Raw genomic sequence first — 22471 nt, 5'->3', positions numbered from 1 at the left:
GACAAGTTGCAACTTATATACAACTGGCTCGGTGCTTTATTTGTGTGATGAGGATCCGAAACAGATGGGTCAGTATCACAGGACACCATGATAACACAGTAGTCTATGTTGTATGTTACAGTATGTATGTTACGAACGCATAATGTTTTGCAGGTGAATGGCATGGAAATGTTTCGAATCCAGTGTCATTGGGTTTCTCACTATTCGCCTCGTAGCTCAGTTCCAAAGTACCACTCACGGTTTTCCGTTCACCTGCCCTCTCTCTAACCCTGACTTCCACTTCCTTCCATCAAGGGGGGTACCGAAACTTTGGTTCGCGGGTGTACATATTACAGTATGTAAATACATTATACCATGTTCCTGAAGTTACTAATTAGGGCCGACAGCTGACGTATATGGAAATGTTCTTGACTTATTTGGTTCTCTTTCATATATTGATGTCCCCTACATTAGGTTGTGCCTCGACCAACAGTCACCAAGTGATGAGTGCAGGTGTGTAATGTAGGGAGGCATTACATATCTGCAGTCGATGGTGTTCTCTTGGTCGAGGTCTTTCTACCATTAGTGTAGGTTTAGTTATTTGTCTCTTTAGGATTTAGTATAGGTTAGTGATTTGTCAGTTAGGTGGTTAGTTTCAGGTTCTTTAGATTAGGCATTTTTGTATATAATGTAAGGTCAAAAAATATAAAAATATAAAAAAATAAAAATGAAATACAAAAAATAATAAAATAAAAATTATTGTATATATATATATATATATATGTACGTGTGATTGAAAGTATATCTGTACTGTATATATGCATGGAAGTGTGTGTGTGTGTGTGTGTGTATATATATATTCTTCCATTCATTCATTGCCAGACGCCATGTATCCCAAACGGGGTGGCCAAGGGCTTTGAGTTAATAGTTTTACAGGGAGGGGCACTAATCCTCCACCAACCCCACTTGACACGTAGGGATGCCAACAGCATCTGGTGTTCCCAGGCGGTCACCCATCCACGTACTAACCAGACCCAACGTTGCTTAACTTCGCTGATCGGACGGGAAGCGGTGTACTCAATGTGGTATATATATATATATATATATATATATATATATATATAAAAATATATATATATATATAAATGGCAATGGTCGACGATAGGCCAAAAAAAAAAAAAAAAAAATTATCTAGCTCACGCTTATTTCTCGACTTTAAATAAAACAGAATGCAATAAGCCCTGTCTGTTCTCTCGTGTATATCTTGACAATGAATGTACACATATTTAAAAATTATATGTGCCCAGTATAGGAAAGCCCCTGGTGATAAAAGGGTCATTGAAAGTTGTATGTATCCCAAGTTCCAAGAGCATGTCCTGAGTTGAATAAAATTATAAGGATAGATAGATCAACCCGTTGATTCCAGTGATCTCTTTTAGTCTGTCTTCTTGTCAGGACGATTATACTGAGTTTCGGTGAATATTTTTGAATTGTGAGACTCACATAACCTTCATTAATCCCTACATTTCGTGAGGCTTTACCCAATATTAATAAAAATTTCTGTTGGCACCAAGGGAAAAAAATGTAGGCTAAACAACGTCATTGGAATTAAAAAAAAAAAAATATCATTTGAATGATGGGGTAACCATTATCGTCTGAAATCGGCAGTTATGGTAATCCAGAAAAAAAAAAACACACATCACAGTCGGATAATGCGATTATAGGTAAGAGAGTTTTTGTTCCTGGGGAGTAACCTCTGTTTCCTGATTGTTTGTGTCAGAACTATAGAAAAGAGCTATCATTCCCCTCAAACTTGGGGTTTATGATCAGGAAATCAATATTTTGAAATCTGCCTGTTTTTAGTTAGAAACTATATTTATTCTTATTCGCAAAAAGTCAGTATAATGTTTCGAATGAATCTACTGTAAATGTAAATGTATATACACAAAAGTTATTGCAAGTAAAATTACCAATTATTAGAGATTAACGAGTATACAGCATGTTACTTTCATGAACCAGCTCCCAGAACTAGTCTCCCATCATGTTCTCGTTATACAGACCATGGTGACGGTGTCCAAACTCCAGTATATCATGGTGAAACACTCACCTTGCTCCTCTGAGTATGTTCCCGTGTTCTGAATTGATCAAGGTGAGAGTCGAGGACGTGGACTTTGAGGGAAATCCCGTAGCCCATGGCGCCGAAATTCCTCACCAGTCTCGACTAGCTCCCAGGAAGCCCTGACAAAGCTGTTCCAAGGTGCCTTCTCCACACTGGCGAGCTTCTTCAGGAATTCCTTGCACTGCAGGATCTTTTTTTCTGTGTCCAGCAAAGACACCAGCTTTGACCTTTGCCTCAGGCAGTTTAGGGAAGAAGTCTTGGAGGTACTTGAAGGCCACCAACTCCCAATCTAGAGCTGTGGCGAATTGCTTCATAAAGCCCAACTTGATGTGCAGTGGTGGCATCAACACCTTCGGAGGGTCCACCAGCAGCTCTCAGTTGATGTTGTTCCTCCCCACGGAGAACTTGTTCCTCTTTGGTCAGTCCCACCAGTGGTAGTGTGCCATTGTGTCTCTGCTGTCCCAGGAACAACTTGGTAAAACTGCCCTGGAGATCCATCACAAAGGCCACCTTTTTAAAGTCTCCATTGACCTCCCAACTGTACTCATCATACTTCAAGGCATCCAGCAGGCTCCTGACATTCTTCTGCTCCTCAATGAGGTGCGTCAAGTGAACCAGGGCAAAGAGACAGGAACCGGCTCTCATTGTGAAGCAGCGCAGTTTTGAGGCTTCTGACTGAGCCGTGAACGAAGAGGCACCACTCTTGCTTTTTGCATGTGATCCCAATCATCTCGAACAGACCGGACACGTGGGTGACAAAACCAGAGTCCACCTTCAAGGGTGAAGAAGCTGGGGAATGCTTGGTGATACTTCCTCTGACTTGAGACTGGCATTTTAGTCCAACAAGTTCCACTGTTTGGGCATAGAAACCTAGACGTCATAAGCTAAGCACTGGACTTTGTGAGACCAAGATCTCTTATCAAGAAGTTGAAGTCTTCTTGGTTGTGGTAGTTCGAGTTTATCTCCTCATCCCAGTCTCTGGAATTGTAATCTAGATCAGCAACATCATCCTCGCCCTCTGACTTGCTATTCTCTCCTGATGAAGATGTATGCCCTTCATCTGGAGGGGTGGGTGCGGGGAGCTCAGGACAGTGTGGCATTGATGTGATGGATGAAGGAAGGTATTTCAAAGCAGGCATATTCTTGCCAGTATGATGTTTGGAAGGGTTTACAATACAGAAGTGGCAGTTCCTCGAGTGGCCAATGGCTCTCTGCCAAATTCTGGGGATGGCAAATGTCATGACTTTTGTCCCCTCTGAACCATCCTGCAAAACAATAAAATAATATTGTAACAAAATATTTTTTTAAAATGAAATATTGTATATATTAACAATAACATATTAATTACATTTGTAATAAAGAGTATATCGACTGTTCAAGAGTTTTCTTGCAATGTTCGCAGGTGGCATCAGCCACCCCAGGTTTAAGATCCTCTACTGGCATACCGAAATACACAATGTAGGCTGCATACATCCCGGCAGATACTTCCACAGTGTGCTTTTATGCTCTTTTCTTAATGAACTGGCCACAGACATAGCAGAACACACCTTCTGGATACATGAAACCTCTTGAAGCCACCTAAAACAAAATGAAGATATGAAAATGCACAAATTTAGACAAATGCTACAAAATGGAATAAGAAAATACCATGAAGAAATACATTTTTTTTTCTAAATCCCGAATGCGAAATTTCAAGATACATCTACCTGCAAAGTTTCGGTCAGACTTGACCATACGTGAAAAAGTTGAAAAGAAAGTAGGTTGATGTTGTGAACCAGGAGAGAGTTGGAAACAGCAAGGCCTGAAATTTATTCTAATGGGTACAGGCAAGGGTGCATCCTTTCTCTAGGGCGGCCTGAGTCAGACAGCCCACGAAGTTCCGGGTGTGGACAGTGGCAGAAAACTTCCTGCCTGAATTCAAACTCCAACACCCCTCTCCATTGCAGTGAATTTTTCACTACCTGTAGCATTAATACAAAGCACATTGGTCGAGGAGGAGGGAGGTCACTGCAGTAACAAAACAACTGGCAGATACTGACTTTCATCATGACTTAAGACTAGGTGTTACTTGACACAACGGTTGCAAAATTTACATGTCATATACATGCTGACATCAGAATGGCATAAGTGCTACAACAATAAGGAATTCACTTTCATACACTGGTGTAACCACTGCTCTGGTATCATGGTACAAGTGCAACAAGGTTATACACATTACAAAACACCTTATTATGCTAAGGGGTACAAAACACTGCAATGTTATGGCATATAGTTTTCTAGGTGTCTTGGGGTGTGCCTAGTGCACTGCGACCTCTCAAGGTGAGGGAGAGGCTGAGGGCCTTCCCCCTGCAGTCGGCCTCCTACCAGGGACCACCCTCAACATGTGTGGTGGGTGCATTCCGCCGTCTTCTTGTAGGAGCATAGGTGGCGGCCATTCCTGATGAAGGCTCGCCCACTGCCGTCCAGCCACATCAGGGATTGCCTTGGGGCTGGAGTGTCAACAATAACCCCTACACGGTCCCATCTCCCTGTCTTCTGGTTCTGTAGGTGCACCCGCTGTCTGGGGTTGAGAGGGGTGAGGTTGTGTGCTGTCTGGTTGATTGCTTCTCAGCCTATGAACCTGCTGATCTTGTAGTGTTGTTTGACAGCAGGTACGGAGTCTCTCAGCTGATGTCCCATCAGCAACTGGTTTGGGGATGCATCGGTGTCGTGTTGTGGGGTGTTGAGGTACTACAATATGGCCTTGGCAGTTGCATCTGAGTCCTGGGACCCTCCCAGGCCAGTGTTTTTCCTCAGCAGCCTCCTGGCAGACTGGACTGTGGCCTCCGCTTGGCTATTGGACTGTGGGTAAGAGGCTGATGACACCCTTAGCTGCACACGCCACGCAGATAGGAATGCCCTCCTTTACCCACTCACGAGGTCCAAAACCCCGTCACATGACAGGACCTCTGGGATAAAGAACTTTTTGAACTGCTTACTAAAGGCCGTTATGAGCCATGACCTGACGGTGCCCCTGGGCAAATACTCCACCTCCAGCCAGTGAGTTAACTGTTTGCATGAGCAATGTACTCTTCCTCCTCCAGTTAGAACAGGTCATCCACTGTTTGCTGGAAGAGGTACTCAGGTGAGGATGTGGGCAGCAAGTTCTCCGTGGGTCTTGATGGGGCATTGATTTTGCACACTTGACAGTGCCTCCTCTTCTGCTCCACTTCAGCATCTACGCCAGGCCAATACATGCATTGCCTGGTGCGCCTGAGCATTGAGTCCCTGCTCTAGTGACCTGCATGGAGGTTGGCTTTGACCGCATAGTGAAGGGCTGTGGGAATTGCAAGTCACAGGTGCTCCTTATCACTGGCATACATGACAGTGTCCCCCCAGCATGACAGGTGCCTTCTTATCCTGTAGTATGGGCAGAGTGCTATTGGCTCTTCATCCTTCTGGCTGGCCCAGTCCCCGGCATTCACGCATTCATGAAGGAGCCTGTAGTCCTCATCCTGGTGTGTTTCCTCCTCCACATGACGGAGGTCCACAGTGGTGCCTTCTTTGTCTTCTAGGGCGCAGGCCATCGCTGCCGCGACCGCGGCACATGTAGCCTCGTCTTGCGCCAGGTCTCTCTCGTCTGGTCTGCACCATAGCAGGGGATATCTTGAGAGTGTGTCTCCAGCATGGTTCGCTTCCTCCTTAAGGTATTGTATGCGAAATGAGTAAATCAATGTCTTCTCCTTGAGGTTTAGTATGTGGGGGTTGCTGATGTTTTTCAGCTCTTTGTCTTTGAAGACTTTAGTGAGTGCACAGTGGTCTGTGATGTAGGTGAGGTCCAGATATCCCAGCAGTAACAGGCGTTCCTTTTTCAGTTCGAAAAAATATGGAAAAATCGGTCAGAGATAGCAAGATTTATATTAATTTAAGCCATCTTATTAAGGGGTAACAAGAAAACGAAAACTAAAGAAAAACTATTTATAACAAGAACTTACTGCATATTTTATTTTTTGGTGCACAGAGCGTCAGCACTGGTTTAGTTGGGCCTCTACGAGAGATGGATGAAGTTTTCACATGTGAACGCCACCGCCTGTAACAACCTTCCCAACATTATCACTGTCAACACCGTCCTCTCACTCACCAGTCTGTGGGTAAGCCTCCCTCTGACACACCTGTGTATGGGTATGTAACAGTATTCTTTCACCTGCCAGTCTATGGTTAAGTCTAGCTTTCACTCCCTAGTCAAAATGTAGTTCACTCACATATCTATGGCTATATGAACGTTCATTTACCCATATCAGTCAGTGAGTACCTCTGACTGGCCTATGTAGACCACTGTCACCTCCTCTAGAACTACTTTAAAGTCTTGTTGTGACTGACCTTCTCATGTTCATGAAGACTCTGATAATGTTTTCCGGTTGGCTTGACGTTCTGGCCTATTAGTTTTGCCTCCACAGTTGCGTTTCCTTGCTGTATTATGACACTGGGTTAGTATTGTCAGTGAATACATAAGTTTATTTTCTTCGCTCTGAATCATTTGTAGTTCTTCATCCAGAAATTCGGGGTCTAAAACCCTATATGCTCTGAAGTGCATAGATACGAAAAAAGCTCTTTTTATATTAATGTGATGATTCGAGTAACAATTCACAAGGACATATCTGTAGATTTTTTGTACATCTTAGTCTTCAGGACACCTTTACCCCTGATTACCTTCATGTCCCGGAAAGGCAGAACGCCAAACCAGCTAAAGAACCATGTCCCACCTTTCAATGAAAATTTATTCAGTGTAGTTGACTTACCGAAAAAAAATAATAATGTACATGTAGCTTTTAAGAATAGTCCATTAAGCAATTCTGGTGATGTTTATAAAATTCCATGTAAAGACAATTAAACTTTATACAGGACTACTGTATATGTAAAAGACATAGAAACCAGGATCTCACAGCATAAGTATGGTGTAAGGACGGCCAGAGTCGTGGCTTATTCTATCGCAAAGCATCCAATGATTCCACAGTGACTGAGCAGGTTCTAAGATACTAGCGAGGTCAAAAAGCTTCCATGAAGGAAATGTCACTGATTAATGCTTCATTTCTGGCACATATGAGAAGAATGTAAACATGAGCTATGGTCATTTTAAATGTGATTAAATTTTAACAGAATTTATTAATATAAAAAGATTAGCATTTTTTTTATAGGCTTGCTATGGTTTAGGATGCAAGTTCACGCCAGGTGAGGTGAATTGAGGTGGGGTCATGGTACTAAATCAGGTATCCCTGTGTTCTATGTGCCCCTCTCTGCTGCAGGTGTATGTATAAGACTTCCACCCACATACCTCTATGTCACTTTGAAAGTGTAGTATACGATGTATTATTGTCTCTGTTTCTGTTTCTCCTGTGGTTAGCTTGCATAAATTTTTTCCCATGGTAAAGTTTCTGCAAATAAATAGTAAATTAAATAAGTAAATATATAAATAAATAATATATGGATATACACACACTCCATCCTTTAAAATCCAGCTCTCTAATTCAAGAGTTAACGATATTCAGTGTTCAGTATATGGAACAAGTGTATTCTACAACTGTCTTCATCTTTCTGTCTTCCTCACTCTTATTTCCAGACATCTAGAAATGAATGTATGTTGAGCTAGGATTTCTTTATGTTTAGATATTATGAAAAGGGCTGGCAGCCTTGGGTTCCTTCTTTTTGCATGAAAATGGGATTATCTACTTCAGTCAAATTTTCTGTTTCGAAAAGTCTCTCCAAATGGGGAAAAATGGTCTGCCATTGGCGATAATGCATTTATACACTGCGTCATGCAAGTAAAGTGGTTAACTGTCATCATTCTCATTCTAACATTTCAGGGAATGTTTGTGGTGCTGGGGATGGGGCTCCTGTTGAGTGTGTTGGTGCTGGTGGTTGAGGTGGTGGCTGGTGGGGCCAATACCAGGTGGGGCCGCTTATGGCAGACAGTCAAGCAGACTCTCGCAACCAATCATCCTTCACCCTAGGCTCCACTTGACTGCTGTTCTACACATTTAAGTGTGACTGAAATTAGAGTCTGGAGTTATGGATTTGAAAATACACTGACATGATTACTGCAGATATTATTTGTCTATCTATCTATCTATCTATAGCCCGACGCCCTAATCCCACAAAGGGTGGCCGCAGACAAAACGCCTCCAAGTCACTCTGTCACCCACCATTTGACTCCCCTCCCCCCAACTCACCCCCCCCTCCCTCATATACCTCTCAACTCCATCCCTCCACCTCATCCTCGGTCTACCCCTCCCTCTCCCTCCCTCCACCTCACCTACATACACCCTCTTAGTCAGTCTTTCATTCTCCATCCTCTCCACATGTCCAAACCACCTCAGTGTATTTCTCCTAAACTTTTCAACCACATCCACATCTACCCCACAACGTTCCTTCACTTCTTCATTCGTCAACCTGTCCCTCCATGTCACTCCACATGCTCCTCTCAAGTAACTCATTTCCACTCTAAAAATAAATGAATTTTTAATTACGGTGTGCTAAACTTGTCTCTTACTTTCATTTATATTTTAGAGACAGTAAGTGGTTGATGGTAAAAATATATAGCATATGTAATCACAACGTCTCTGTTAAGCTAGTTAATAGAACAGTTACTTTAGACTGGAGAACTTTGAAGAACGAATGGTGTATGAGTATTATTGTGGCTTTTGTGCATTGTTATGTTAGATCCAAAAATTTAGCATTCTTATATATCCTTTTCATGCACGATCATTAACTCTCCTGGTTGGCGCCAGCAGAGTTTAATATGACAGCCACTGTTCATCAAAGAAAAAATGTTTCCTTGACAAAAACACAACAAATCACCTTCATTTCTCTCTCATTTGCCACGTGTGTCCTAGTGTCTGTCAAAATTTCATGACTACATATTTAATTGTAAAAAATTGTCTCTCCGGCTGAGTGTACACAATTAGGCTGTAACAGTGAATTCTGCACTGTTTGGATAAAGTAGAAGGATTCATTAATTAATGTGTGATTGGAAACTAAGAGATTGATTTGTCATGACAGGGCACATAAAGGCATTGTTCTTTAAATGGTAACATTAAATAACCTGGCACACAATGGTTTTGTTTTGCCAATGGCAACATTAAATTGTGGTCCTTATATATCTAGGAACAAAATGTACGAATAGCAAACGTACGCGAAATACATGGATCTTCTCTACCTTCCTCTCTTTTATTCTAATATGTCATGCCACCAAGGCTACTACAGTTATACTTTTGTAGGTCTAGTGTGTGGCATACTGAAGTGAGACCATTTCATTGAAGTTCATTACTAAACTATGTGCAATATCGCATGATATACATATAAGTTTTGAGTAGCACAGCACTGACCAAGAGAAGTGTAAATTAACATCCTGACTGGCCTCGGGTTTCCTAGCTGCATTGTATTTACAGATTCCCAACAAAAGTACGACTAATGAAAGAAAAGCATTCAGGAACCAAATGCTAATCGCCCGCCAGAATAAGCTGTTAGCCAAGTCCAAGATTTAGGCCATATCTTGGTACCCTGAAGGTTTCATGTTGACAGCACAAGCCGCTCATGAGACATAATGGTGCTAAAGGTGGGCGATAAAATTTTGTTGACTTTGCCAGCCATTTTGGTGACTTTGACCTTGACCCCGAGTGTCCATTGTCTAACTCGTCCACGATTTTGGTCATATCTTGATACCCTGAAGGTTTCATGTTGATAGCTCAAACCCTTCATAAGATATAATGGGAACACACACACACACACACACACACACACACACACACACACACGCACAGAGGCAGACAAAAACATTATCGCTCCACCTTGTAAAGGTGGATGATAATCAATGTGACTGAAGCACAGGAAATTCTGTCGCAACTCAAAGCGAATGAAACAATGTGCATGAAAGTGTGTCTCTGAGTGTTTATATATATATATATATATATATATATATATATATATATATATATATATATATATATATACACTCACAGACACACTTTCATGCACACACACACACACACATATATATATATATATATATATATATATATATATATATATATATATATATATATATATATATATATATATATATATACACTCACAGACACACTTTCATGCACACACACACACACATATATATATATATATATATATATATATATATATATATATATATATATATATATATATATATATATATATATAATAAATTTTTGTATTTCTTTTAATTTTTTATACTTTTTGTATCTTGCTTTTATATTTTTTAGGCCTTTTACTTATAAAGAAAAACCTAATCTAAAGACCCTAAAACTAATCACCTAACAGACAAATCGCTAACCTACACTAAAACCTAAAGAGACAAATTGTTGGAACTTCGTAGCCACCGTTTATATATAATTATGTAACTCTTTAGTTTTGTAATATTTAAGTCTTGAGTTTTGGTTAAAGTTATTTTGGTAATCGAAGAGCAGGAGGAGATAAAGATGACTGCAGGGAGTTGATCTTGATTTATTATCTTCAAAGAAAGTCTAAGATGAGCAGTGTGTGTATTACACAGGGACTTAATTTACTAAGTCTAGTCGGACCCCTCTTCTTATTTAATCTCTCCACTACCTGCCGGTTCTATGGCTTGCCCCTTTCTGAGCTCTGATTCCTTCATTCCCGTTTAGCAGGGGTCGTGTCATGTGTGCTATACTGTCGTGGAAGCTTCTAGAACACTGTATGTCTGTGTGTATGAACAGCTTCTGGTGTACGACCAGCATTCCTTCACTTAAAGAGTTGCAAGCCAATTTCCTTTTCCCACATCTTGTCTGGTGCTCCATCTGTAAATCTGTCTATCTATCCATCATGCTATCTATTATGATTTGTATTTATAATACGGAGTCCTGACATTGCTCGGTCACGCGAACTAGCAGTCCTCTGACGGCAATCATCATTGACATATGCTACTCTATTATTACATAACATATATAGTATAAATACAAATCATAATAGATAGCATGATGGATAGATAGATAGATAAATAGATAGAACACTAGACAAGGTGTGGGAAAATGAAAATTAGCTTGCAACTCTTTAAGTGAAGGAATCCTGGTTGTGCACCGGAAGCTGTACATACACACAGACATACAGTGTTCTAGAAGCTTCCACGACAGTATAGCACACGTGACACGACCCCTGCTAAACGAGAATGTAGGAATCAGAGCTCAGAAAGGGGCAAGCCATAGAACCGGCAGGTAGTGGAGAGATCAAATAAGAAGAGGGGTCCGACTAGACTTAGTAAGTTAAGTCGCTGTGTAATACACACACTGCTCAACTTAGACTTTCTTTGAAGATAATAAATCAAAATCAACTCCCTGTATTCATCTTTATCTCCTCTTGCTCTTTCATTATCAAAACAATTTTAACCAAAACTCAAGACTTAAATATTACAAAACTAAAGAGTTACCTATATATAAATGGTGGGTACGAAGTTCCAACAATTACAAAACTAAAGTTACATATATATAAATGATGGCTGGGAGGAAGAAAAAAGGGGTTTAGATGTCGTTCACTTAGAATGGATGTAAAGAGAATGCTGTATGAGGGTGTTGTGGTACCGACTGTGTTATATGGGGCTGAAACATGGACTATGGGTGTAACAGAGGAAAAGTTTGAATGTAATGGAAATGAGGTGCCTGAGGAGTATGTGTGGAGTGACGCATATGGATCGAGTGCGAAATGATGAAGTGCGAAGGAGAACTGGAGTTGTTCGGGAGATGGCTGATAGAGTTGAGCAAAGGGTGTTGCGATGGTTTGGGCATATGGAGAGAATGAATAATGAGCGATTGATGAAAAAGATAACTAGATCTGATGTGAGAAGTGTAAGGCTGAGAGGGAGACCACGAATAGGATGGATGGACAGTGTGAAGAGAGCGCTGAATGTGAAAGGGATGTCTGTTGAGCAAGGAGGAGTGGCTGTGCGTGACAGAAATAAATGGAGAGAAATTGTGAATGAATAAATGATGATTTTTTTTTTTTTTTTTATGTGGGGAAGAAGGAACCAAAGGCCATGAGCCCGCAAAACTGTTCCTTCCAAAAGAAAAACAAAATACAAGAGAGAGCCAAATTCAAGATCCATTCATTTCGAGATGCCTGAACACACTGCGTTTGAAAGACTGGAGATCATAGGAAGCAGGAAATACAGAGGGAGACAGTTCCAGAGTTGACCTGTTGCATAAATGAAGGACTGGGAGTAACGGTTAACTCTTGCATTAGAAAGTTGGACAGAAAATGGGTGAAAGTATGCTGCTAGACGGGTGCTACACGCCTGTCGTAGAAGTGGAGGAATGCATGCAGACAGTTCAGAGGAACAGTGACCATTGAAGTAGCGATAGAAAAGATATAAAGATGCAACATTGCGGCGAAGAGGCAGAGGTTGAAGGGAGTCAGTAAGAGGGGGAGAGTTAATGAGACGTAAAGCCTTAGACTCCACCCTATTGAGAAGAGCTGTATGTGGGGAGCCTCCCCAGAGTTGTAGTCCACACAGGGGCGGATAAAACCCCTGTATAGAGTCAACAATTGTGCAGGGGCAAAGAAGGAACGGAGTCGGCTTAGCACACCCAATCTTTTAGAAGCAGATTTTACAAGAGATGTAATATGATCTTTCCAAGACAAGTCCCGAGCAAATGAAACTTCAAGCATGTTCAACGATGATGCAGGATTAAGTTGAGTATTATCAAACATAAGTGGGTATACCTGTGGAAGATTTTGTCGGGTTGATAGGTATAAAAACTGAGTCTTTGCTGCATTAAAAACAACCAGATTATTTTTACCCCAGTCAGAGATATAAGCCAAGTCAGACATAAGGTGTGCCATAGCCTCATCCCTTGCCTGTTGAAGTAACTGTTGAGATAGACGTTGCGGGAATTAAATGGAAAGGTGAAGGGTGGAGTCATCAGCGTATGAGTGGTTAGGGTTAGATGTACAGCTTAAAAGGTCACTGATGAATAAAAGGAAGAGAGTTGGTGATAGGACAGAGCCCGGAGGAACACCACTGTTAATAGATCTAGGATAAGAACGATAGCCGTCTACAACAGCTGCTATAGAACGACCAGAAAGGAAGCTGGAGATGAAGGCACAGATAGAAGGATAGAAACCGTAAGAGGTCAGTTTGGAAATTAAAGATTTATGCCAGACTCGATCGAAAGCCTTTGAGATGTCAAGTGCAATGGCAAACCTTTCGCCAAAGTCCCGAAAGGAGGATGACCAGGAGTCTGAAAGGTAGGTGAGAAGATCGCCTGTGGACCGTCCCTGACGGAACCCATACTGATGATCAGAAAGAAGGTTGTGATAGGAAAGATGCTTTAAAATTTTTCTATTAAGAATAGACTCAAAAACTTGTGAGATACAGGATGTTAAAGCAATTAGACGATAGTTAGAGGGTTGGGAATGGTCACCCTTCTTTGGGACCGGCTGAATGAGAGCAAACTTCCAGCAAGAAGGAAAGGTACAAGTTGACAGACAAAGGCGAAAGAGTTTGCCTAGGCAGGGTGTAAGCACAGAAGCACAGTTCTTGAGAACAACAGGAGGGACTCCATCAGGTCCATATGCCTTATTACTACTGAGGCCAGCAATGGCAGAAAATACATCAGCTGAAGAAATTTTAATGTCAGCCATCAGGAAGTCAGAGGGGGGAAGTGATGGAGGAACAGCACCGAAATCGTCTAAGGTGGAATTGGAGGAGAAAGTCTGAGCGAAGAGATCTGCTTTATCAGTAGAAGAAATAGCTACAGAGTCATCAGAGTAGAAAAAAGGAGGGAAGGATGATGAGGTAAAGTTGTTAGAAAGGTTTTTGGCATTGTGCCAGAAGGAGCAAGAAGAGTTCGAGTTAGAGAGTTGAGAGTATTTTGCACGGATGAAATTATTTTTAGTAGAGTGAAGAACAGACTTAACACGATTCCGGGCAGAAATGTATAAAAGATGTGATTCAGGGGTAGGTTGGCTCCGTTACCTTTTGTAGGCCCTCTCTTTGTTGCGGACAGCATTAGAACAAGTGTGATTAATCCAAGGCTTTCGTGCATTAGTCAAAGGATATGAGAAAGGAATGTATGTTTCCATGCCCGAGAGAATAACCTCCGTAATGAGCAAGGCACACCCAGATGGCTCCCGGCCATGGAAGCAATAATCATTCCAGGGAAAATCAAAGAAGTACTGCTTGAGGAAGGAGAAATGGGTAGAATGTGTTCCATCGTAGAAGTAAGGTAGTCAAAGAATTTTTGATAGTCAGTAGAATTAGGGGATAAGTAAACAGCACAGATATATTTAGTCAGAGAATGACAGGAAAGCCGAAGCCAGAGTGTAGAGAATTCAGAAGCCTTGAGGGGATATTCTCCCACATTTGGTCTGATCAGCTAGTCAGGTCAGGTGTGGGTAAGGGGATGGGTCTATTATGATGTGGCAGGGGTAAACCAGCTCTGCTGTCGGGCCCTGCTGCAGATGTCACTGATTGCACTGCGCAGTTGACCCTTGTTCAGTGTGGTGCGGTGAGGATCTGTCCCTTCTCCCCATTGGGGCTAAGATGCGAATGAATATGTTTGAATGGATGAGTAAATGGGGAGTGTGTCGTCCTCTCTCGGCTACCTCCCTTTCCTTGGGGGAAGCAGCCTAGGTATATAGATAGATAGATAGACAAATATCCAACAATAAATGGTGTATTTATATTTTATTTTTTTTTTTTTTTCATTTCTTGCTTTTATATTTTTTAGGTCTTTTATTAAAAAAACCTAATCAAAAGACCCTAAGACTAATCACCAAACAGACAAATCGCTAACCTATACTAAATCCTAAGGAGACAAACAACTAAACCTACACTAATTGTAAAAAGACCTCGACCAACAGAACACCATCGACTGTAGATATGTAATGCCTTTCTACATTACATACCTGCACTCATCACCTGCTAACTGTCAGTCGAGGCACAACCTAATATAGGGGACATCAATATATGAAAGGGAACCAGACGAGTCAGAAACATTTCCATATACGTCAGCTGTCGGTCCTAATTAGCACAACTTGAACGAGATGGTATAATGTATTTACATAATTTGTACAAAAAATTAAAGTACCTCGCTCAACAGACCACCATCGACTGCAAGTGCCCAATACCTCTCTATATTGCACACTTGCACTCATCAGCTGGTGACTGTCAGGTGAGGAACGGGGCTTAATGCATGGGACATCTATGTTAGAAATAGATCAGTGGGAAGGAGGAACTATTTCAAATATGTCAACTGTCAACCCTAATTAATAGTACAATATATACATATTTACAGTCAATAAAAACCATAACCATACAGTAAAAAAGTCACATCACTCTGATCAGTCCAGTCTCTCTCATGAAAGCCATCGATTTATCAGTCATAACAGTGTCCCCATCACCCAGGATGGTGAAAAGGGTGAAGGGGACGTCTGCTGCACTGCAGTAATTTATAAGTGAAGCGTGTTCACGAATAAATCTCCGACAGCGCAGGATGATATGACTCATAGATAACAGCTCATCACAGATGTCACAGTGCGGTGGGAATCGTCTTTCCATATAAGGTTTCATGTGCGTTAGGATGGTGGCATTAAGCCACACACGAGCCAACACTTTTTCTTCCAGGCGACTGGGAGGGTTGGCAGTGTCTCAGTCGCCCAGGTATAGCTTACATGTTTGAATACATTTTAGTCTGGTCCACTGACCTTTCCACAGAAGATTTATTAATTTCTTTCCAAGAGAGAGACTCGACCGTAGATCATAAGGAACGTCCCAAGTCTCCTCTAGCTATACAGCCGACTTTGCAAGTAAGTCAGCCTGCTCATTGCCGTGGATACGACAATGACCAGGCACCCAGATCAGCGTGAAGGACTTGTTGCATGAATGCAGTTTATTAACAGTGCGGCCCAGGATCTCATTAAAATCCGTAGTGCAAGAAGCAATCACCTGAAGGGCTGATTTTGAGTCTGAAAATATGACAAATGAGTCATGCCTAGAACTGAGAGCATAGTCTATGGCTTTGTCAATAGCAAAAAGTTCAGAGGTAAACACAGATGTATGAGTTGGCAGCCGATATCTGAGGGCACATTCGGTCGACCATACACTAGCACCCACACATTCACTCTACTTGGAACCGTCGATGTACAATGAGTGGGACCCCTAGCGACGAACGATGATGTTACAAAACAAGTGGTGGACCTCCGCCTCCGGCGCCTTGGCTTTTGGTGCTGGGAGCTATGATACATGCAGAGTAAAGCCGAGTGGTTCCCAAGTCGCTATATTTTTTGACACCAGCTTGTCACAATCACTGAGGTCCACATCAAAGTCCTGAGTCAGTAAGTGGAGGCGAACGGCAAGTGGCCGACGCACACCCCGCTTAAGATGGTGGTATTGATGCAGGGGGGTACAGGCCACGTTGCCGATATTACTTTTTCTTGATGTTCGTAGGCCATATGACAAGGCCAGGTGATCACGGCGAATCCGGGGGAGGGGTACATTTGCCTCCACTTTCATATGAGCTACACGGGTACACCGAACGGCTCCAAGACACATTCGCAAACTTTTATTCTGCAGCACATCCAACCTATTCAACGTGGCGTAGGATGCCGAGCCATACCCTGTGTGCCATAGTCTAGCTTCGATCGAATAAGGGACTTATACACCATTAATTAAGATTTTCTGTCGGCACCTCAAGTAGTACCCGCTAGGTACTTGAGGACACTTAATGTTTTTTCGCAATGAGCAAACAAGTTTAAAATTTAATCTGCAATCCAAGTGGAGGCCCAAAAACTTTACAGAATTTTGAAAAGGTACCGCTTAGTTATCCAAAAATAAATGCAAATCGGGAACGTTACAAGTAGTAAAAACTACAGCGGCACACTTTGGGATGGGAAACATAAATCCCCAGTGCAAGGCCCATTGGTGGACAGAGCCAAGGGCTGTTTGAATCCGCCCAGCTGAAAATTGTGCATTATGGGAAGAGTGCCATATTACACAATTGTCAGCATAGAGCGAGTATTTAAGATTCCTAGGGATGGGAGCTGATGACAGAATATCATTGATCAGAACACTAAATAAAGTGGGACTAAGCACACTTCCCTGCGGCACCCCATTTTCCTGGATAAATATATCTAATGTTACATTACGGGGCAATTTGACAGAGAAAGTCCTGTCCCTTAAGAAATTTGGAATAAAAATACGCAAATTTCCTCTCAAACCATAAGCACAGAATTTCATCAGTATACCGAGTCACCATGTCATGTCATGGGCTTTATGGATGTCCAAGAACATCCCAATCATGAATTCTTTATTGGCAAATGCCTCTGAAATACAATGCTCCAAATTCATTAAATGATCTAGTGAACTTTTGTATTTATGGAAGCCACATTGTTGATCATTTAACAAATTCTTTGACTCTAAAACAAAAAGAAGCCTATTGTTTATCATCGTTCCATGACCTTACATAGACAAGAAGTCAACACAAAAGGATGAAATGAATTGGGATTCATAAGACGACCAGCCTCTTTGGGTATCGGTATGACGTGCGCAAAATGCCATGAGTTTGGGATCGTTCAAGACGCCCAAATCTCATTGTACAATGCTAACATCTTAATCAGGTTGTCCTGATTAAGATGCTGGATCATACCGTACGTGATGGTGTCTAGTCCAGGGCTGGTGTCTTTACAGGATTTAAGGGCAAGGAGCAGTTCATCAAGCGTAAAATCTTGGTTGTACGGGGAGTCTAAGTCTTCTGTAGCAAAGTCTAATATCTGTAGCTCAGCCATGCGTTTATGAAGTTGGAAACGCCGATCATAATTGGCTGAGCTACTTACAGGAGAAAAACTCCTGGCGAGGATGTTAGCAACGTCCACGGGATCATCATACTGTATATGTTATTATTAACCTGCAGGGTGGTAACAGGAAGGTAAGGGCCTTTATTATTTAGTATTTTAATAGTGGACCAGACTTTACTGAGAGGAGTAGTTCAATTCACCGTGGACACAAAAGTCCGCCAGGAGTCACTTTTGGCCCTTCTTATTATTCTCCTTACTTCAGCCTGTGCCTGTTTGTATGCAATAAAATTTTCCTCAGTAGGCTGACTTTCGAAAATCCTGTATCTCCTATTGCGTTTCCTTAATGCTTGTCGGTAATCCGGCGTCCACCAATGTGCTCTATGCTTCGCATGAGCTGTAGAAGCCTTGGGAATAGCAGCCTCAGCTGCGTGTATTATGGAATTAGTTACATTTTCGATTTTAACATCCATGGTCTCCCCAGATATATCTAAATTGGCGATCTTTGAGAAGGATCCCCAATCTGCTTTCTCATAGTTAAATTGTGGAGGTGGAGGGTCAGAAACAATGTCGTGTGTATAAGAAAGACAGATGGGTAAATGATCACTTCCCAAGGAATCATCATAAGGGTCCCACGAGAAATCTTGATGTATAGCTGGGGAGGCCAGAGCTAAGTCAATAGCCGAAAAGTTACCAGTACGATCATCTACACGAGTCGCTCTACCATCGTTCAGAAGACAGAGGCTGGACTGTAGTATTAGGTCGGCTATTTGCTCCCCACGAGCATCGATCCTCAAGCTACCCCATTGATAGCGGTGGGTGTTAAAGTTGTCCAACGCTAACTTATTCCCTGGAAGATCTTCAAATAGTGAATACAAAGCATCACTATCAATGAGGCCATGTGGAGGAGAGTACAGAGAGCAAATAGACAGATATGTGTTATTAAATATTACTCAGCACACGACAGCTTCCACAGTAGAATTTAGAATCACTTCCATTTGTGGATGTGATTTGTGTGTGTATATGGCAACTCCGTGACCATCATATCTTCTATATTAATGGTAGTGTTTGAACTGTGGGGGATTAGGATAATCCACCAAGTGTGTCTCCTGTAAACAAACAACGTCTGGCCTGTGTATGGAAAGCAAGATCGCTATATTATGTAATTTATTCCCCGGAGTCCTACAATTCCACTGTAACTCAGTAAATGCGACGGTTTATGATTTACGAAGGTGGCCCATGTGATTAGTTTTCTTATGCCCCCCACGACCAGGCGAGTGGCTACTGGGGGACCTTGCCCGGTGCTTGCTAATGGAAACCTCAATATTTTCATCGATAACGAGGCTCCCAGACTCCACCAAGGAAGAGCTACCCTTTCTCTCCCTCGCTGGACCAGGAGTGGGAAGGACATGAGGGCATGCTGGCTTGCTGAGGGTGGTCAAATTAATCTTATCAGACTTGTCGGATTTTTGTTTTTGGCGCACCGACTGTGAAGGAGCAGCAGCGGCAGCAGCCTGAGAGTACGAAGTAGCGATAGGGATGTCCGTAAGAGAGTTGGAGCGTACAGAATGGCGAGATTGAGAGGTAGGGTGTGGGGCATGAGAAGCAAAAGTAAGGTCAGTCTGTGTCTCCACAGTGCACATCGTGGGGCGGGACACAACCGCCGATGCTTAGGATACATTAGACTTGGGAGTTGCATGCAACTCCTTCATCTGCTTCCTAGCATCGTGAAAGGAAATGCCCTCTGTCACTTTCACTGCGCAGACTTCTTTCTCCTCCATCCACTTGGGACAAACCCTCGAGGAAGTGGAGTGAGCATCCTTGCAGTGAAAGCTGCATGTACAGTTATCAACAGAGTGACCCACAGCAGCACACTTGCCATGCACGAAGTTGGAAGCCTGACAAGTCTTTTCGTGGTTTCCATAGAGCTGACATTTTCCACAACGAAGCGGATTTGGGATGTATGGTCTGATGTTAACAATTTCGTATCCAAGTTTCACATTAGCTGGAAGAGATATTTTCCAAACGTCAAGATAACAGTTGCGGTCTTCGTCCTCCTGCCATCCGAAAATCTAGTAATAAAATTTTGCTTCTGTTACATCTTGCTGAGCAAGTTCCTGTACGATTTCTTCCTCCTCTATAAGCACGAGGTCCCTGCAGGTGATAACACCCCAGCAGGAATTCATGGAGTGCAGGATCTTTGTCTCTACATTGTAATAATGGAACTTGCTCAGTTTTAGAAAATCCTTCACTTGGCGTGAGTTGAAGGTCTTTACAAAAAGGTCTCCACTTGCAAGTTTTTTTACCTGTTCTACCTCACCTGCACACTCATCAATCACCTTCTTGATGATGGATTGAGGCTGGATAGGGGAGTAGAACCAATCGCACGAATTTGGACAAACGTGGCATTGTTGATGTTTATGTCTAGCGAAGGGCGTGTTCGGGGCTGTTCAGTCTGGGGGCGGTCTGTCCATAAATCAGTCAAGGTACGGTCAGGGCCACCTCCCCCCCTGAAGGGTAGGAAGGCAGTAGGGGCGGCCGCCATAGGAACCACTTCCCCCGTGAGGGGGAAGTGGAAAGAAGGAGAAAAACGAGCAAGGGACAAAGTACCCGGGAATAACACACCTAGACTGAGATTACCCTTTCAAACCACTTTCGGGAGGACGCGCCTTTGTATAACTCACACCCCAGAGCAATCAGTGGGGCGTACACTCCAGAGGCGAATAAGCAAAGGCAATCTCAGTAAACAGATAGAGACACCTACTATATCTCTAAGAAGGGTAGGAAGGAATATGAAGTCTAGCTAACCTAACTTTATTAAGGGTTAGTGCAAAAAACTATTGCCGGTGGGGCAGCCCTAGAATCTGGAGGAGAGTTCAGCACACGTCCGCTGTCTCCGCAACCATTCATCAAAGTCCTCTGATCTCGCCATTGGGCGGCCGGTTATATGTATCGCAACGTGAATATTAAAAGGAAATATAAAATATAATTTACTGAAGATTTAAAATTACCTAAAACTACTTCACTATTTAGGAGTACTGTATTAAGTTACCTAACATAACCTCAGTGCATACAGAACAAGGGTAAAAATTAGCTAAGTATGTTGCCAAACTCAGTACTGCCCACAACAGATCACAGATGAGACATTATGATTGCTTTAGTTCAGTTGTATAAATGTCCCCCTGTGTGACTGCAGCACATTTGATGGACACATACAAAGGTGTATCAGGCAGAGGTGATAATGTTTACATATTCATGGCACCTGTCCCCTTTCACTAGCCTCTCTTCCGGCTGCCACATGACAGTGAAGAAGGGACGTCGTAGGTGTCAAGAAATTATTAGGCGTTTTTCACACAAAGGTCTTGGGTTAACAAACACATTGAAAATGGGTGAGTAAAGGTTTAAGGAAACCCCTCTATTATATAGACACCTATAAAGACCTGTATATATATATATATATATATATATATATAACTCTCTCTCTCTCTCTCTCTCTCTCTCTCTCTCCATATATATATATATATATATATATATATATATATATATATATATATATATATATGGAAGGAATAACGAAAGGACAGGAGCCCGCAAACCGTTTCTTTCAAGAAAAAAAAAATAATAATACAATAGAGAGCCAAATTCAAGATCCATTCATTTCGAGATGTCCTGACACACTGCGTTTGAAAGACTGGAGATCAAAGGAAGTAGGAAATACAGATAGAGGGAGACAGTTCCAAAGTTGTCGTGTTGCATAAATGAAGGACTGGGAGTAACGGTTAACTATTAGAGAGTTGGACCTAAAAGGGATGAGAGTTTATTGCTAGAAGAGTGCTACGCGCCCGTCGTAGTGGTGGAGGGATGCAAAGAGACAGTTCAGAGGAGCAGTGACCATTGAAGCAGCAATAGAAAAGATATAAAGATGCAACACTGCGGCGAAGGGACAGAGGTTGAATGATGAACCAGTAAGAGGAGAAGAGTTAATGGGATGAAAAGCCTTTGATTCCACCCTGTTCAGAAGAGCTGTATGTGGGTAGCCTCCCCACACTCAAGAGTTGTAGTCTACAAAGGGGCGAATAAAACCCATGTATAAACTCAACTGTGCGGGGGTAAAGAAGGCAGGGAGTCAGTTTAGCACACCTAATCTTAAGGAAGCAGATTATACAAGAGATGTAATATGACCTTTCCAAGATAAATCCCGAGAGAATGAAACCCTACGTAGGCTATGATTAAGGATGATGCAGGATTGAGCTGCATATTGTTGAACATTAGTGGGTACTCCGTGGGGGGAGGAGGGATTTTGTAGAGATGATAGGTGTAAGAAATGAGTCTTTGATGCATTAAAGATAACAAGATTTATCTTACCCCAGTCGGAGATACGAGCCAAGTCAGACATTAGGTATAGCCTCATCAATTTTTTGTTGAAGTAACTGCTGAAATGGACCCTGCGGGAAGCCAATGGAAAGGTGAAGGGTGGAATCATCAGTGTATGAGTGGATGAGGTTAGATGTACAGCTAAGAAGGTCATTGATGAATAAAAGGAAGAGAGTTAGTGATAGG

The 22471-nt window shown here is 42.2% G+C and overlaps 1 protein-coding gene and 1 pseudogene across 1 annotated transcript in view; one reads left to right on the top strand and one right to left on the bottom strand.

Moving 5' to 3' along the window:
* LOC145407481 (putative glutamate receptor) overlaps positions 1-22471 on the top strand; it is a 455848-nt gene that overhangs the window by 121144 nt on the left and 312233 nt on the right. The gene's annotated exons all lie outside the window — the stretch shown is intronic.
* LOC145408685 (5S ribosomal RNA) lies at positions 960-1078 on the bottom strand (annotated as a pseudogene).

This window comes from Coenobita brevimanus, chromosome 8 (genome assembly GCF_032717465.1).
Source record: "Coenobita brevimanus isolate Jiangsu-jjx chromosome 8, ASM3271746v2, whole genome shotgun sequence".
NCBI classification, from domain to species: domain Eukaryota; kingdom Metazoa; phylum Arthropoda; class Malacostraca; order Decapoda; family Coenobitidae; genus Coenobita; species Coenobita brevimanus.
The sequence above is the reverse complement of the archived record's forward strand: the minus strand, read 5'-3'. Positions and strand labels throughout refer to the sequence as shown.